The following is a 15,841-nucleotide window of genomic DNA, read 5'->3' as shown; positions in this document are numbered from 1 at the left end:
TCTTGTCTCCTTTAAGTTCCCTCAGATCACCTTTTTCAGGTCTTCAGCTTCATTTTCACTTCTGCATTATTAGGATTCCAAAACAGACACGGCACAGGAAAATCAAGTTTTAACCCTTCAGCCTCACAAAATAAAAAAATAACTATAGCTCTTATCTTCATAAGTCTGTGACAAGTGACAACAATAACCTTTTCTCTTCAAAATTGTTTTCAACAATTCCTAAGTCAAAGAAATTTGGAAAAAATAATTTTAAAACAAGGTCTACCTGAGTATTCAAGCCAGTAAGAAATCTCAGAGATCTTGGTATTAACCTACATATTCTGCTTGTTCACCAGCCAAACAGGGCTCAGACTCATGAGCAAGTTTCCAACATCAGCTGACCCACAAAAGTCATCTCTATGCACCCTTTAGGCTTACGTTGAGTTTGAGATATTGGGATTAATTTGGTCCCCCCTGAAAAAGGTCTATGCTTATTTGAATAACCTTGCACTTATCTTAAGAGCGCAGGCACGGATAATTACCACGGAATAGCTGACAGAGGGCAACCATTAATCCAAAGACAGGTCTTCTGAACATCTGCAACATCTAAAGCATTCCCATTTTAAACGTGCTATAGTTATTTGTATTGGATTTCAACAAGGTTTACATCCAGCAACATTTAAACAACTGAATTATTTGCTTAGTAACTGCTTTCTCAAGCAGTTATTCCTGTGTCTGTCATTCCATGCCCCTCGCCCCAATGACCTAAAATACCAATAACCAGGTCAACGTGTAACATTTACTATGGGATCCTTATTTTCTGGCACTTAAAAATTTTGAGAACCAAACAACTGAGTGTTCAGGCCAGTGCTGGAAACCCTAGACAGAATTTAAAGTTATAATTTCCAAGATTCCCTACAAATTATGCTTCCATGATGTCTCCAAAAAAATTTTTTGGCTTACACATACAAATTACCATGTAGGCATCTAATTACAGCATCCCCAGTAACACTGAGCATAAGATATGCACAGGTAAGATATGCACAGAAGGCTGACACCTTATCTTCACCATTTCCAGATGGCATGCATGAATATTGTTGTGTCATTACTCTCTAGCTGGGTTCAAGAAAGAAGATTCCTGGATGTCTAAAAATATACCGGGCAAGGCAAGCATTGCCCCCTAATAACAATTACACTCAAGGTTCCAACCAGTCTTCCAGACAAACAGAAATATTTTATTATATTTCAAGAGGCTAACACATTGTATCACTCTAATAAATTGAATGGACATCTAATACAAGTGAATATAGTCTTACGAGCTATTAATTGTGAAGAACACATTTTAGAAGGTCAGCTGTTTAAAAAACAGGCCAAGAACATCTGATCTTTATGTTCCCAAAAATACTTCTAAATGCATATTTTTGTTCAAAGGCTAACTAACCATCTCCTTTCGCTCTACTTAGAACCCTGCTAGTGCTTTAAAAATGCAGTATTCTGCTTCAAAACCTATTTTGGAGTGTCCATATTTTTGTACTGTGGAAGAAAGCCTTCCACAGTAATTTACATTGATTATTTTGGCATCTGAAGTAAAGGTACTGTTCATGGCCAGCTCAGAGCTTTTAAAAACCTCTTCATGTTCTGCTGAACTACCAGTTGGCTCAAGTATCTATGGATTCTGCATACATTTCTGTTTGGTGAAAAACAAATCCATGCACACAAAATCCCCAGCATACTAGACACCCTGTGAAGAAATAATAAATTGAGATACTATGTTAAATAGAAACATAGGGGCTTGGGGGTATTTTTGTTTTTTATCATGACCTTGGCTAATACTAGTTCCAACATTATCAGTGGGGAGAAAAAAAACATTTTGAATGGAATATGTATTTTTTTCATTTTGAGTCTGCACTTCAAGCAATCAAGAGACTCCCTTAATTTTTTCTCCACTTTATCTTCAATCATATGTTTAAGAAACATTCCATTAACATGAGTGAGTTTTCAAGATTATAGATATTTTTCCCCCCAACATAATCAGTAAAATACTAGGGGGGGGGAGGGGGGGAATAATACCCAAAATAATGTCATGAACATAGGCATTAAAGACTCCAAAGACAACTCACCTAAGTATAATTCAACCACATGATTGCACGATTTCTCATTCAACTTGCTAGCAACACACTAGCACCAAATGCAATTTTTGAAACAATATGGTATGCCATATGGCTAAAACTGGATATTAAAATTGAGAATATCAATTACCAATCCACTAATGCCGAGAGCCAAAATCCATGGACAGTAAGAATTTAATCCAATTCACTGACTACAACATGAGCTGAGCCCGATGTACATAAGACAAATCTATTGCTGGCTTCACAGAAAGCAAGCAACTTTTTTTTTTTTTAAATCACAATAACTACAAAGCTAGCTAAACCCAACATTTCCTTAACATTCCTAAGTACAGCAATAGGCATCACAAGAATCTGCAGAAGCAAGGCAAGTTTCAGATGAACTGGCATCGTTTCACATGGATAGAAACATAAAAACTAAGTAACTAAGAGGAAACAGTTAGAGTCGTTTTCCACATGACCAAATTGAAGCCTCCAAAGCACCAGGAAGTTATTACACACTACAGCCAACATCTTGCTTAATTTCAGGAAAAGGCATCCTACAAATGCAAAAGATATATATTTCTACTATAATTAAAGGATCCTGAAAGTAATTGCATTAATTTAAGGTATTTCTTTTTCTATTGTTTTAATTGTTCTAATTTAAATTTTTTTATAGCTGTATAGACTGTTCATTCTTGGATGATACTAATACTATACAAAATTCTACACACTTCCTAATTAGACAACACTTTATTGGTTATTTACACAAGAAGAATCCTCATTAAGTATAAAAACAACATTCTCAGATTCCATGAGGTATGGAGATGATTTAAAAACTGTTCTGCTAAGATTTACTATGGAATTCTAACTTACATGTTGCCAAAGCTTTCACGGTAGAATGCTTGCTACATACTGACTTAGCAGCTGGCAAGGACTAAACAAGGATAAATGTAATTTATCTTACCCAATACAAAATCCCACATCACCCTACTCCTTTCTGATCCTGTACTGAAAGGCCCAAGTAGTAGTACCAAAAAACCTGCACAACTAGTTTCAAGCTCAACAGGACATTACAAGTACCATCAAATGGAATTAACAGTTTATTGGACAAGTATTCTTGATTTAAAAATTGTTCTTAACATACCAGATAAGTAAAAGGCATTTAGCTAATTTCAGGTTTGTTTTGGGTTCCCCCCCCCCCCCCCCCCCCCCCTTAAAAAAAAAACAAACCAACAATGCAAGCCTCAATTGCAAATCAGCTCTTCGGCTTCCTAGCTTCCTTGTGTATGAACTACAGCTGGGCTATTACAATAAACTAACAAACAACTGATTATACATTAAGCCATAGATAACTAGTACTAAAAAGGTTGATATTACCAAAGATTTGGAGGTCATTTAAATACAGGAGACATAACAAGCATTTATTATTTTTCATGCTGGGAAGTGTATTATTTTAAGCCTGAGTCCAGTATATCAAATATTAACCAAGCTATTTTGTTTGGGCTACCAAAGTTAGGAAGCTTGGCACCATAGTGAAAGATCACAAAAGTTACAATCTGAAAGTCCATTTTCCTTAAAAGATGCTAAAAAACACACATAAAAGGCTTTAGAAATGTATAATGTCATTTTAAATACATCACAGACACAGACCTGTTTTAATAGCCCCAAAACCTTTCTTATTCTTTCCCATAGGAATTAGTTACCTAGAGTATGACAATAAATCTGGGTCAAAAGCAGTTTTAATGGGCCTTCGCAAATTGTTAGCATTCTGAAGCAGATGGAAGACTCTCTTGTATTAGAGAAAGATAACTGTCTGCACGGGGTCTGATGATTACCTGGCTAGTAGAGAACCAGCAACAGTACACAGCCCCAGCAGAGCCTTTGCGTACCTGTGGTCTAGGTTTAAAATACTGTTTTTCAGCAACAGGCTTAATAAAAGCCAAGAACATTTTGATGGTATTAAGCAGGCACTGCAAGGTAAAAAAGAAAATCATGTCACCCCTTTATCCAGTAAGAGCCTATGTGAACATTTCAATAAAACTATTTACTCCTCCCACCTAGTTCCTATCTGGAGAAGCTCACAAAAATTAAGAAAAAAGCCCCACAGATTTCTTGCAGCAATCTTCCAAATGCTCCTCCTACCCCCACCCCCCCCAAAAAAAGAAGAAAGCAAAAAACCGAGAAAGTAAATCTAAAATACAATTACGAAATAAGATCTAGTTTGGCAAAGCTGTGGTGAGGAGGAGTTGAAAAATGAGAGCTGCCTTGCTGCAAACGCCATCTTGTCGCAGCTATTGGGCCCAGGCACAGAAAGATCCATTCATTCACAGCAAAAAGAAAATCAAACACACACCCTGGCTAATCTGCAGCCACCAAAACAACTACACTATTATCACCCCTTCTCTTTCTCCTTTCCTAAGGCATGGAAGGAGGAGAAGAAAAAAAAAAAAAAACCAAAACGAAACAAAACCTTCGATAAATATTACATTTAGAGCAAGTTTAGATATTAACATGTTCGTTTCCTCACATGTATTTCACACACACATCGACAGCATTTTGTCTTGATTTACATCCTTGTGTTTAGCGATCAGCTTAAAATATGGGATAAATCTCCCGCGATTAGGTGCGGATATTTTACAGCAGCAAAACGTTTAATTTTTCAGTCTTAAATCACCTCTCCAAGTTGAGCCAACTATTCTCAAACGCTGTTTCAATAATCACTTAAGGCTTACATTTACAGTCCTTTCCTCCTATTTTCTCCTGTGGAGACAATACATAATAACGTGGCAGCCGGCATCCTAGGAAGAATGCCTTATTTAAAATAACGAGTCTCAAGCAAGACTTTGTTGGAGAATAATGAAATATCACATTCGTTAAAATTTCAGTTCATTTTCAGGAATGATAAATTGATGTCTTACAACAACCTCTATATCATTCTGATTTCCTTCTGGACAAGATTATTTTTTTTAATAGAACGCCTCGTCTCTTTCATATTTACATACAAGACTTTACACCTCTTCATTTCCTACAAAGCTATAGATTTAAAAACCCTGCTCCTTCAATATCCTTGGTATGGATAAAAAATAAACAAATACTGAAATGCTTTCAATAAGAAGCGGGGAAGCGAAACGATATCTTTAAGAGCATTTCCGAGGAGCAAACTCCATTTTTCTATTGTAGCAAACACCCTCCATGATCTTCGTTATCGCTGCTACGGGCACACAGAAACATGCAGCACCGTGATACATGGGGGGACGACAAATACACGGTCTAAATCCCCCCGAGGCTCGGCTTTTGAAGGGAAGAAGCCCCTTCCCCAGCCCCCCCCTCCCAGGCACAAGCAGCCGGGGCCAGCCTGCGCGCCCCCCGCCGGGCCGGGGGCTGCTGGAAGCCGTCTTACCCTGGGCGTCTCACCCCCGTCTCCTCTCAATCAGTATTCCACCATTACAGCCGGCACCACCATAGCTTTTTCTTGAATCTCTCTCCAAATATCCCCTCTGCCGGCTGGATGGCTCGGGAAACTCGCCTTTTGCGCCTTAACGAGTGCAAGAAAACACCTCAAACCCGTCTAGCAGAGACCACTACGGCGTAATTATAATTAAAAATGGAACCCCGCAAGATCCAAGGTCTCCTCCCTTTTCGCCTTAAAGCCTTCAAGAGAGAATCAGTCCCACCCCCACCTTTCTCTCCTCCTCCTCCAGCTACAAACACACTTCTTTTTTAGGGGAAGCTGGAGCACCGAGGAGGTGGGGAAGCGCGGGGGAGGGGGTCTATTTCCAACCCCGCCATACTAAGAGGTGGACAAACCATCAGCCGCCCTTCCTCCTCTCCGGCGGGGGCCGCGGAGAACGGGTGGGCGAGGCGGCGGGGGCCGGCCCGGGGCCCCGGCGAGGCGAGAGCCGAGGGAGCGGCGGGGGGGGGGGGGGGGGGGGGGGCGCTGGGGGAAAGGAGAAGTGCGGCGGCGGGGGAGGGGAGCGGGGCGCAGCCGCGCAGGGGAGGAAGGAGCCGGCGCTGAGGGGGAGCCAGGGCCGCCGGCGGGAAGATGGCCCCGGGGTGGGGCCGGGGGGCTCGGCGAGGCGGGCGGCGGCGGGAAGGCGACGAGGCTGTTGTGCGCTCCCCCCCCACCCACCCACCCCGCTTTCGCTCCCCTCAGACGGTTACCTGCCCTTCCGGCCGCTGCTCATTAACCGGGCCGGGACGTCCGTCGCCCGCGGCTCCTGCCCGCGTCCCGCCGGCCTGGGGAGGGGAAGGGGGGCGGAGGAGGAGGAGGAGGAGGGGGGCGGAGGAGGAGGGGAGCCGCCCGCGCTCTGCCCGGCTGGGTCCCGGGGAGGCGGCCGCGCCGGCCGGGGGAGTCGAGTCGGAAGGAGAGCGCGGCGGGGGAGGGGGGTGTCGCTGGGTCTCGACTCCTCCTCGCACGCCGGGCGCCCGCTCAGCTCCCCGCAGCCATCGGGAAGCGAGAGCCTGGGCGCGGTTAACCTCCCCCCTCCGCCCCGCCCGTGCTGCCCGGCCGGGAAACCCCGGCTCGGCTCGGCTCCACGCCCCGCCGCCGGCCCCCGGCACCGCCCCGCCCTGCCAGGCGGCGCCGCCGACGGCAAGCGCAGGCCCGGCCTCGCCGGAGGCCTCGGCGCCTCGCCCGGAGAAAGGGGGTGGGGGACGGGACGGGGGACCCGCCAGCGCGGCCGGCGGGGCCACGGTGCGCGCTCCCGGGCCCCCGCCGCGCGCGCGCGGGGGGCAACGCCCTTCCAGTCAGGCGGGCGGGCGGGAAGCGGGGAGCGCGCGGCTGCCCGTCCCCCGCCCATGGCGGGCTGGGTCGGCCCCGCTCCCGCCGCTTCCTCCCCCAGCGCGAACAAAGGCCGGGGGAGGAGGCGAGGGGGAGGGGAGGTGGGCTCGCTCCTGCCCCGCCGCGCCCAGGCCGCAAACAAGCGTGTAAAAGCCTGGCCGCGAACAAAAGAAAAACAAGCCCGGAAACAGTCCCACAAACGACGTTATGTACGTAGAGTCGCCCCGAGAGAGCAGGGCCCCGAGGAGAGGCCGGCGCCCCTTCAGCGGCGTAAGGCAGTGCTGAGGTAGGCGCCTCGGGCTGCTGAGCACCAGTGAGGGGCACAGGTCTTCAAATACCACTTCCAAGAGTGCTGGCGAGCAGCAAACACCTTTGTCTCACCATCTTTCCCTCAGGAACTCGACAGCGAGCGGCAACTCAGTATCCTCAGAACTTCTTTTTTCTAATGTCGCTTATAAGGGTACTAGCACGGCTAAAGTTTCCAGAGCCTTCTTTTCATATTCTTCTCACAGCATGAGTGTCCATCGCTGCTCAGGAAGGCACTGCAGGCAAGGGCAAATCAAAGAAAAGATTAGGGAACATAAAACCATGCCATTTCTGTTTTACAGACTGGGCCTCAAGTAAGTCAGGCAGGATAGATGTTCCAGGATGGAATCAGTTCACACCAGCACTCACACACTAAAACATTGTTACTTAATAACAAGTAAGTATACATAAAATATTGTATCACTTCTTGTTCTACCATTAGGTCTAAATCTGGGAGGCGTGGGGGAGTGTTCCCATATTTGTTTATACTTTTCTAAGAGGTGAAATTACCTTGCTACCAAACTAGGGTTACAATAAAAAGTAAAAAAAAAAAACCAAACCACAGCATCATAGCAAATTTTGAATTAAAAAAACCTATCCAGAAAGAACATGTAAAAATAAAAAAAACCTCACAACCAAAAAAAAAAAAAAAAGGTTAGGGAGAACAGTAGTTCTGCAAATTCTCCCCTTAGTAGTTGCTTGCTTCTCCAGAATTTAAAACAAACTGTTACTACCGCCATGCTTTCTGGGAAGGTAGGCGTGGTTACCTCTAATTAGTAAGAGAAAGAATAGGTTTGCCAATTAAATTGTAGGAAAGTGGGTTGGCTATTATTCAGGTTGTCTGTTACTAACAGCTATTAGATCCTGGTGTGGTTAAGTCTTTGTTTTATAATAACCAAATGCTTGTTTTTAAATAACCTGTATGCTATGCTAAAGCTTTAATTCTTTGCCCTGAGATTCACAAGTAAAAAAATAAGAAATTTACTGAACTCAGAATAAAGGATTTTTGATACATAGTCCCAAATTGCTTATATTCTGCTCAGTAACCATGTGGAAATAATTCCTGTTCCACCCCGAAAGAAATACGCATGCATGTGCATTGTGGACAGGAGCTGACCCATTAAAATCTGTGGAGCCACTTGTATGCAGATGAGGATGTATGCTGATGTTCTTGAGGCTGGGGCTGGACATTCATCTAGCATTCCCATCTGCAAAATACCAATTAATGTAAGTGCTTAAGAAACACCACAAGTTTATTAGAAATTTGTAAAGTTTTCTAGAGATTTCAATATCAGTTATACACATTATTGCAATATTTAAGTCAAAAAGTCTCAGGGAGATTTATAGTAGATAAGTTTCACAATTTTGTGTATGTCTGTGTGCTAGGAATTGCTTTTATGCATAGCAGACATTAAAATGCCCTTTTGGGGATACACCACCATTTGTGTAGAAAAGAATGGCCTACATCGTGAGGGGAAAAAAAGTATGATACATAAAGGATTAAAAAAAAAAATGATTTGCTAAGGAAAATTCTTAAGTCCTACGAGACTTTGTGGAAAATTTTCAGCTAACACTGGATCATACAGAAGAAATCTGTGTAATGAACAAAAATAATGTTCTGATGTTCATAATAAATAGTAAATCACATTTTGTTTCTTCAAGAGATGAGTGGCATTGAGATTTTGCTACCAGACTAGAAGAATTGTTGTGTGAATTAGCTGTATCATAATAAACTAATGCATGCTTCTTTCCCATTGCACATGCCTTATCATACAAATACTTACTGCTTTTCTTCCTTATAATCCTCTTTCATGCTTTTAGTAATGGGATAATTATAGTACCTAAACATTTTGTCTTGGTTTGGTGTTTTTTTTTTTTAATGAAATACATGTTCAGATCTTATCTTCTCCTAGGAATCTCTAATTTTTCTTGCATTCTGATTTTGATGCTTTCTCTCTTCTATGAGAACTGAAGGGAATTTCTGTCCACAGGTCTGTGCTCTGCCATGTCTTTAATTCCACGGAATTTGGGTAAGGAAATCAAACTGGCCGAATGTGTTCAAACATGCTGAATATAACCACATATACACATAACTAATGCGCTCACCACACCCGTTCTTTTGTAAAAATACAAGTGTTACAGTAGTTCCTGTTTCTGATCCAGTGATGTAATTGTATCTTATTTTCCACTGAAAAATTTGATTGATACATAGTTATACTACTAGCATGAAGAGGGATTACAAAGATTGGAAGTGGTTGTTTAACAGAGCAGAGGGTTGGTTTCGGCTGGGGTGGGTGGGGTGGTTTTGTTTTGTAAATCTCAAATGGGCAAATCAGTTTTGCTGCATTTTAAAATCTGTCAGAGGAATCACACATTACTGTGTGCAACACAATGTTTAATTCTGATGCCTTCATATAGTCCTGTACTGGAAACTACTATATATGCATTATCTTTATTTTTAAAATTTCTTTTTGATTTTTAATCTTTTTTTTTTTTGTATGTGCGTAAAGATACATACAGAAACTGTCCTAGATTGTAGCATTCAGTGGAGGAGCGTGCAGATCACCAGAAATAAGTGGACTTACTCGATGTATGAGTTTATGATTCTGTACATTACAAAAATATTGGTTGTAACTGAAAATATAACTAAAATATCTGCTAATACCTGAAGTTCTAATATATATAATTAACAAAACCAAATCTTTATTGGTCCCCTTCAAAGTACCTAGTATAGGCCAAACAAATTAAAATATCTGAAATAGATGGGAAATGTAACTCTCACAGTTTCACAAAACAGTGAAACCTCTAAGCTGCAGCTTCCACATATGCTAGGACTAGGTCAACTGAAGCAAAAATAGAAGTTTTTCTTCTGAAGCTTGGTTTAGATATAAAGAAAACCTCTCCTGTAATCAGGTTGCTCCATAGTTCTCAGTTGCAAAATTTCTTGTACCTTTTTCTCAATCAGCTGATATTAACCCCTTTATATAGTGCATACTGAATTAGATGAACCTTTAGGCAGTTTCACTGGTTTGTGTGTTTGTTCATTTGTTTCAAACATGATGATAAAACTACCCGGACTTTGTCATACCTGGTGTGCTGCTAGAACACCTGTTTTTGCAGGCTGTTCTGCCATTCAAAACCTGCGTGTTACAACACAGCTATAGCACACTGGTGGCGAGACTGAAATAACATTGTTTCAAGCCTTTTGTGGAATACAAAGGAATTGGTTGTTAAAATGAAAAAATGGCTGTCTCTGTATTGCTAATGGTGAAGAATTATGCCACACATAGTTTTATACTTTTACCAACTCCTGATTAATAGGGCATCTGCTTAAACAGAGCCAATGATTGCATACATGTGAAAAATTGCTTTGTAGCTCTCAGCCTCCAGGCTCTGCTTTTGCTCTTGCTTGTGTGTGGCTGCCATCAACAGGTAAAAATGAAGGCTACTGAGAGGCTTTAGAATATTTGTGAAATACAGACTTAGGAATCTTAAGAACAAAAAATGCCATTTTTCTTCCCTCATCTGCAAAGGTCTTGCACTGTATGAGAGAGGGGGAGTACTTCCAGGGAGTGGAAGTACTGGAATGTTTCCTACATCCTGGTCTCACAGCCACGTGTGGCCTATTCAAACATCCCCGCCTATTCAAAGGCAATAACCCTCAGTCGAACATGTGGACTAGACAGGTTAGGTTAATGAACTGCTTCAGGAATCCCAACTACATTTTCTGTCAGATACATGGCTGTATCTTTAACCGTAAGCCAATTAAAAATGCAGACCTGGAGGGTGCAGTTGAATTTTTGAGTCTAGTAGCTAATATGACAAGCAGCCATGCCATGTGATATTCCTTGAAAGCTGTGGAAACTTCACCTTAAGATTAGTTTGTTTGTTTTTTCCCTTTGCTAATCCACTTGTAAGGCAATTTGCCTCTCAAAGCCTTATTGCATTGTTTAGAAACAGTGACATTCACTCATTTAATGATGCTGTAATGCATACTGCAGTACTTCTGGAGGCATTCATATCAGGTCTTTGTAAGCATAACGGTTAAAAAACGCAACAGCTGCTTTTCTTAGGCTGCAGGAGCAGGAACTCTTGTTCAAAAGCAACAAGGCATAAGGACAGATACTGCATTGTCCTGAGAGGAGGTGTTCTTTTTCAACAAGAAGAGCAAGGATTTAACTAGGTCCCCAATGTATTAATGAGTATGGGTTTTATTTGCAAGTGAAATTGCCATTGCATGTTGTTTAGAAATATGCTATATTCATGTTTCATGGAATGTTTTGTCAGGATTTTTGTAATTTCTTAGAAAGTAATTAATTTTTGCATACAAAAATAGCATTTCTATAATCAAAATTTACATACTGTTATTTGAGTAAATATACTGCGTGATTCTTATAACAATTGAAGATGCTCCTTTAAAGAGTAACTACCACCACACAGCTATGTTATGCTTTCTAAAGGAAGGGTGGAAAATCAGCACTTCTCAAAATTGCATAGCTCCTCACATGGTATAAAAATACTACAGAATTAATAAACAGTTATGTTTTGCCTACATATCTGTGACTTCTCAGGTGAGCATTTCTGATGGACTTACCCAAAACAGTAAGTTAAAGCACCACCTCATATTCCAGAATCACACCAGCACTATTTCCCATTCCAGAATATTTTGTCTGCCTTTGTATCCTTTGATTGTTATAGTGTGCATTCCATTAAAACTGCAGAGATTCATAGAGATGTTAATGTGATTCTGACCTTAAGTTCTTGCTCCATTTGGTCTCAAATGCAATGCAGAGCCCTTGTTCCTCCTGCCTTTCCACCCAAATTAAATGAAGCTTATATCTATGCTTCAGTCCCAAGTCTATTTAGAGGATCAGGGTTTTTTTGTTGTGGGTTTGGTTTTGGTTTTTTTCTTAAAAAAAAAAAAACAAACCCTGATTCAGAACTGTTCCAACCTGCTGTTATTTGCCAGTTCTTCAACAATTGAAAGAAAATCATGGCTGCTGCTTTTTGAGAAAGGACCCAGGTAGCAAAGTATCAAGAACGTTCATTAGAGAAAATAAATAAGTAAAAGCATACTGAATAGAAATACTCAGTGAGGCCAAGCAGAGCAAAAAGGAGGGGTAACTCAGTTTCCTTAGTTACATTCTGCATTCTTACAGTTTCTTTCAGTTTGCCTATTACAATGGAACAAAAGAGTTATTTTAAATGAATTCTGATAACTAAAGTATAAAATTAGAGAAACTGTTTTAGTCTGAAGAGAATATAATTGACAAGATTTTGAGGTAGAAGGAGCTAGTTTTGAGAGTCTTCATTTAATTTAGGACAAAAAGGCAGGAATATCCATATACCTGAGTTTTCTGACTAATACAGTCTTGGAAGATGATACTAAACTTCTTATGGTATGGATTAGAGTAGCTTATCTCTGAAATGGATCAAGAACAGTTGATTCAGAATTGTTGAGAGACTTTGCAAGTTGTTTCAAAATCCTTTGAAAAAAATTCCATTGTTGTGTGTAAGCAAAGTAGAAGAGAGTTGTGAAGGCCCACAGCTTTCCTATAGATTTCATTCTGTTGCATTGATGTACGTATATGTTACTGTGAGAGTCGTAAGCATATCTGTTACATAACTGTCTTTGAATATCTCATTCTTGACGGAGGCAGAATAAACTACATGGGAACAGTATACACTGGTCTACATATGTCCTAAAGGGCATTATATGTAGTCTTGTTTTCTCATAAAGTCTGGCTGAGGTAGTTTTATTTCCAGGGGAAAACCTCATTCCTATTGCCTTGTGCTCCATTTTTAAATCAATGCTCATAAGCATCTCTGACTTAATCATAAAAACAATCATAAAAATTTGTTGCCTAGTTCCTGAGTGTGATTGTTATGTTTAGCATACCTTGAAGCACTTTCCAAAGCCAAAAAAATATCACTACTGTCGTCTTAGACATAGGAAATTGATGCATAATGATGTGAAATTACTTAGCCGCTACCACCGAGCAGTTTATGGAAAGAAGCAAGATGAAGTGTTAGGGTTGCTTGAACCTGGACCTAATATTCCTTGCAGTCAGTGCCATAATTTTATACTGTGATACAACCATATAGTGCAATACAAATATGTAATTTTGTAATCTATATGTTCATCTGCCAACCCTGAAGTATATGGATGTCTTAACATTGGTCCAAGCCTGTTTGTACACTTAAGAACCACTTTATCTGTTTTTTTTCCTTCTATTTATAGAAACCCATATTGAGAGCACCAGAAAAATAGGGTTTTGGTGCTCTTTTCCTACAATCAGAATTGTGTCCGAGCTCTTTTCCATGTGCTGGGGATTGTACAAGGTTTTGTTCTGGTTTTGCTTCATATTCAGATGTGTATTACTAGTTTACTTTTTTCACTGTACCTTTAAACTTGGCAAGCTGTAGCTTGGCTTTTTAAATTCCTTTGGTACTCCTGACAAAGAGGCTGCCCTACCTGGGCCAATGGTTATTTTTTCAACACGATGAAGTCCCTTAGTGAAATGGAACAAGCATAGCTGGCTTTGCAGTGGCTTGAATCACAGAAAACATTGCTAGAAACAAGGGATAATATAAAATAAGGTATGAACATCTTTTTCAAAATCTCATATCCTGTATGGAGTGTAGGTCATTCAGAGCTGGGGTAGAACTGAAGGAGTAAGTGCACAAATATTTAGAAGCAAGTAAATGGAAATATGTTTTCCTGTATGGACACCCATCCTGCAGATATAATAGCAACAAAGGGCATTGTTCCAATAATCTTAGAAATCAGATTCTATGGGTGGGGGTGGGGGTGTGTACACATATACACACATCCAGCTACACACTTCTATATCTTCCTTGAAGTAATCAATCTTTTAAGTAACATTTCCATTGCATGAATACTGCTTAAACAGTTTGAGTAAAAGCTTAAAGCCAAATATTTCCCATTTAAACGGACTTTCCTCAAGGGGATCATTGTCTTATTGGTCAACTAACAGAAAAACAACTGGTACCTTGGAGATGCTGAGAATTTAGAATCCACATTGAGAATTCAGCCTAGCTACTTGACTTTCCATGATGTCAGACTCATCAGACCTGCAGTATATTTTGCCTGCGAGAAGTACCTCCAAATACAAGAAAGAATTTGCTTACCTAGCTATGTGTCAGATTCCCACAGAACATTCTTCCATTCTTGACAAAGCAGTTTTGGAAAGTGGGCACAGGTGTGTGTCCTAATGAAGCTCCTACCAAACATTGGTGTTACTGATGAGAGCACTGTTCTTTCAAAGAGCCTTACCTTATTTTATTGCTGCAGTTGAAGGAGAGCTTTGATTCCACAATCCAGAAGACAAAAACTGCATTCATAAAGCAAAAATATTTGGAGTCAGGGGACTTTTACTACTGTCCTTGGAGAATGTATGTTTAGTCAAACAAAGCCTGTTTGTGATACAGGAAAGGGATAAGGCATGCTTAGAGTGTTAAACAGTCATTAATTTCATCAGAATATATAATATAATGAGTTGATTAAATAATGGTTATATCCTGTACTTCAAAAGTATCTATTTATTTGGGACAGTGTACTGGGACTGAGCAAAATACAATGATGAAAGACAGTCTGAAAAACGGGTAGACTTCTGTCATCCATATTAAGAAAATCGGCAGCTGAATTCAGCCCAATCACTCTGTTCCTGCAGTGGAAGAGAACTCAAAAGAACAAAAAAAATGCATGCTAATCTTATTATCTCAGAAGCAGCTCCAGAAAAATCAGTGTGAATGTTATATAAGGTGTGTAGGGGTTATTCATAGACTGTATGACAATGGAGGCTGTTGCTTAAGCAGCCCTAAGAGCTTTCCAGACTGAAGATACAAAATGGTTAAATGACATGACTGGGCACGAAGTTGTGAGAGAAGCAGTGAGAGTCACTGGTCATCAGGTCCCGAGTTGTGTGCGTTTGGTTATGTGTACTCCCTGCTGTGCTGGTCTTGGACAGGAAAGCACTGTGCAGAAAACCTAGAAGAGAATATTGGTTCTAATGGTACATTAAGCCACAACCTGAGCAGGCCAAACAATACAGTGATTCCGAGAAAGACCTGCATATTGCTTTTCCTTATTCACCAGAGCGGAAGGAATTAGTATGAGAAATTAATGAAGATCATGTGAGGAGCAGAAGGGATGAAATTTCTTTACAGAATTGAGTTGCAAAAACCCAAGCAGAATCAAAGTGGGAGTATTCAGGACCCCTGTCTACCTTGCTGTTCAGTTGCTAAGGATGAAAGAACTTGCACGGGTCTACACTTCTCATTCAAAGGACATGAATTTTCAGATATACAAGAGGATGGGGTGAGTCTTCTAATTTACAGAAAGAGAACTTGCAAGCTCCGGGTTTCTGTTACAGTAAACATCCCAAATCTCAAACCACTTGTCAGCAAAGATACCAATTCTGCAAAACCTTTTCTTGTGAGCACCTGTTAGAAAAAAATGTGCTTACAAAATTCATGTTTCCAAGCAACAAAACAAAACATACATGAAGTGAAACAGCTCTTAAGCCACTACCCAAGGGAACTGACAGAGACAGTCACCTATAGTACTAGATTTTCAGAGGCTGAGCAGTACGATTCCAAGAGTTCTGAGATTTATGTTACATGAACACATGATATGCAGGAGTTT

The 15,841-nt window shown here is 40.9% G+C and overlaps 1 protein-coding gene and 1 long non-coding RNA gene across 7 annotated transcripts in view; one reads left to right on the top strand and one right to left on the bottom strand.

Annotated features, from left to right (window-relative positions):
* The window catches only part of GNB1 (G protein subunit beta 1), a 45,633-nt gene extending 39,025 nt beyond the window's left edge, over positions 1-6,608 (bottom strand). For 2 of the 6 annotated variants that reach the window (XM_056331187.1, XM_056331192.1), the window contains exon 1: positions 6,249-6,606. The gene's annotated coding sequence lies outside the window, so the exon portion shown is untranslated. Of the gene's footprint in view, positions 1-5,487; positions 5,623-6,248 lie in introns of those variants that run through there. The other 4 variants (XM_056331193.1, XM_056331194.1, XM_056331191.1 and 1 more) reach the window with 3 other exon arrangements.
* Positions 5,629-11,727, top strand: LOC130145809 (uncharacterized). Its single transcript, XR_008820693.1, has 3 exons — positions 5,629-5,939; positions 7,476-7,570; positions 9,165-11,727. It is a non-coding gene; the product is annotated as an uncharacterized LOC130145809 (long non-coding RNA).
* The last annotated feature ends 4,114 nt before the right edge of the window (positions 11,728-15,841 follow it).

The sequence above is a fragment of the Falco biarmicus genome, chromosome 3, assembly GCF_023638135.1.
Source record: "Falco biarmicus isolate bFalBia1 chromosome 3, bFalBia1.pri, whole genome shotgun sequence".
NCBI classification, from domain to species: domain Eukaryota; kingdom Metazoa; phylum Chordata; class Aves; order Falconiformes; family Falconidae; genus Falco; species Falco biarmicus.
The sequence above is the reverse complement of the archived record's forward strand: the minus strand, read 5'-3'. Positions and strand labels throughout refer to the sequence as shown.